Genomic DNA, 3,266 nt, shown 5'->3' on the forward strand with positions numbered 1-3,266 from the left:
TACTGGCATGTTTGGACTTATTGCAACAATTCTGATACATTTTTTTTTACAATACTATTTCTTTGATTCTTCCCCCCCTTCCATCCCTTTTATTGGATTGATCTGGTTTTAATTTGTTCTTTTTCTTTGCCTTCTTTGTTTTACAGTCTTCATAGTATGTTTTTATCCTTTTTGTAATTATTCTTACATTTTTAACATGTATATTAGAAAGTCTAAAGTTAATTTATCTACTCTCTTCCTGAATAATCAAGAGCATTAGGAAGCTTTATCTCCAATCATCCTCCCTCTCACTGTTGTTCATTGTTGTTATCTAGTACCTTCTCAAGTTAGACTCTAATATCACTGTTAATCTTGTTTACAGTCAATGCTTATTTAGAGATGCTCTCATGTTTAGCGATTTTCTTGCTTCAAATGACTTTTTTGCATTACATCATTCCCTTGATTACAATCCTTCAGTAGCTTCATGTTCAAAAGAATAATATCAAAGTCCTCTGCCATAGCCTACAGTACCCAGCATGATCTGGCCCCTCCCTGCTTCTCAAGTCTTCCCCATTGCTCACTGTCCTCCAGCCACAACCATCTTCTGGCCCTGGGAAGTGGCTATAAATGAACACCAATTTCTTTCCCACCTCAAATCCTAGGCACATTCTTTTCCTTCAGTTCAGTATGGTGTTCTTTCTATTCTTCCTATGACTCGCTCTCTCTCCTTCTCAGCTTAAGTGTAATGATCTTAAATGATCTTCTCAAAGACATTTTCTTTTGCCACCTAGAGAGATTAGGTCCCCTCCGTCCCATAATTCTATAAAAGCACTCTGTTTATTCCTCCATGTACTTATCACAAATCATAATTACATACTTGAATATGTGTTTCCTTGTTTGGTGCCTGCCTCTTTGTCCAGATTGGGCTCTATAAGAACATCACTGGGAATGAAAAGCCAGTGAGAATGAGAAACATTTTAAAAGAAGGAATTACACATTTTTATATCAAATTAGATAAGAAAGCAAATAGAAGGAAAACTTAAATGCATTTCTAAGGTTCTCCTTTGAAAGTCTGTAAGAGTAGGGATACAACTTCCAGAAATAGAAAAATTGGGAAAAGAATTCCATTTGAATGAAATTAAGAAAGGGGAAAAACTACTCCTGCTTAGAAATGTTAAGGCTAAAGTAACAGTAGGACATCAATGTGAAAATGTCACAGGAATAGTCAGCATTATGCTGGCGGAACGTAGGTTAGTGGTCAGGACCGGTGATGCAGTTTGGGGACTAACTTATACATTTTTTCATCTCTTATCAATTTAATATTCAGTTTCTCATTGAGCCATTCCAAACTGTCTGCTTTGTCCCCATTCATTCAACAAATATTCTTCCTGGCTCTGTGCTAAATGCAAGGTTACAATAGCTAAGTAGTTAACTACAACGGATGCTATGCGTGCCCTCGTGAGACTTACAGCATTAAGGGTGAGAAAGACCATTCAATAAGCATTTGCAATAGAATATGATCCACTCTGCTGGAGGGATTAGTTAAGAGTGTTATTAGGAGCACAGAGCAGGACAAATTAACCTAGTCTGTAGAGTCAGGGAAAAATTTCCAGGGGGAAGTTGCACCTTTCTGAAACCCCAAGGAGAATAAGGAGTTCTTCAGGAAACAAGGTAGGGAGGAAAATCCCTCCCTAGAAGAAACATGTATGCAAAATTTTAAAGGAAGAAAAAACCATACATGCTCAAGTATTCCTACTCTCTCAAGGAAATAGTCTCTATCCAGCCCTTTAAAAAAAATTTAGGTTGGTTGAGGTATAATTTATAGATAGTAAAATTCACCTTTTAATGTGTAAAGCTCTATGAATTTTGACGAACTTATAGAGTCACGTAACCATTGCAACAAACAAAATATATAGTATTTCTATCACCCTACAAAGTTCCCTCACCCCTCCTTTTATCCCTCTTACCCTCGGCCCCCTGGCAACTGCTGATTCGATTTCTGTCCCTATATTGTTCCCTTTTCCAAATGTCACATAAATGGAATCATATAGTATGTTGTCTTTCTAATCTGGCTCCTTTCACAGAACTTAACACTTTCCAGAGTGATTTATGTTGTTGCGTGTATCAGCAGTTTTTTTTTTCTTTTTATTGCTGAACAGTATTCCATTGTATAGATGTACCATGATTTGTTTCCAGTTTTTGGAAAATATGGACAAAGCTGCTATAAATATTACCCTCAAGGTTTTCCTGTGGTATAAGTCTTCACTTCTCTTGGGTAAATATGTTTAACTTTATAGGAAATTGCCAGACTGTTCCCCCAGTCTGTATCATGTTGCATTCCCACTACCAATGTATGAGTTCCAATGTCCTGCATCCTCGTCAGCATTTGACATTATCAGCTGTTATCAGTACTCTGGTACGAATTTAGGCTATTCTACTAGTGGTATCTCACTGTTACTTTGATTTGCATTTTCAGGGTGCCTGGGTGGCTCAGTCAGTTAAGCAACTGGCTCTTGATTTCAGCTCAAGTTGTGAACTCACAGCTTGTGAGTTTTAGCCCCGCGTGGGGCTCTGCGCTGACAGCCTGGAGCCTGCTTGGGTATCTCTGTCTTCTCTTTCTCTCTCTGCCCTTCCCCCTACCCCGCCCCCCCCCCAGCTCTCTCTCTTTGTCTCTCTCTCTCAAAAGCAAATGAACATTTAAAAAAATTTTTTTTGCATTTTCCTAATGACTAATAACATCAAGCATCTTTTCATGTACTTCATGTACATCTGTCTATCTTCTTTTGAAAAGGGGCTGTTCAAATATTTTGCCTATTTTTTCTTTCTTGGATTGTTTGTGTTCTTATTATTGCATTTAGAGAATCCTTTATCAGATACGTGGGGTATTTTTTTTTAAGATTTTATTTTTTAAGTAATCTCTACACCCAATGTAGGACTTGAACTCACAACCTGGAGATCAAGAGTCACATGCTCTACTGACTTAGCCAGCCAGGCACCACTCAGATAAGTGTTTTGCAGTGGTTCTTCCCAGTGGGTAGCTTGTCTTTTCTTCTTCTCAGACTGTCTTACAAAAAGCAGCATTTGGGGGTTTTTTTGCAAAGTCTAATTTATTACATTTTTCCTCTTCTACCCAGCCTTTTAAACTATTCCTTCTCATCCCTTTCCAACACGGTCTTCCTTCACTGCCTTCAGTCATGCAGAAGACTCCCACTTTTTTTTACAAAAAATCTGCACTTGCACTTTTGAACCTTTCTGCATTGTTACTGTCTGTTTTCTCTTTATTTCTC

The sequence above is a fragment of the Prionailurus bengalensis genome, chromosome A1 (assembly GCF_016509475.1).
Source record: "Prionailurus bengalensis isolate Pbe53 chromosome A1, Fcat_Pben_1.1_paternal_pri, whole genome shotgun sequence".
NCBI classification, from domain to species: Eukaryota; Metazoa; Chordata; class Mammalia; order Carnivora; family Felidae; genus Prionailurus; species Prionailurus bengalensis.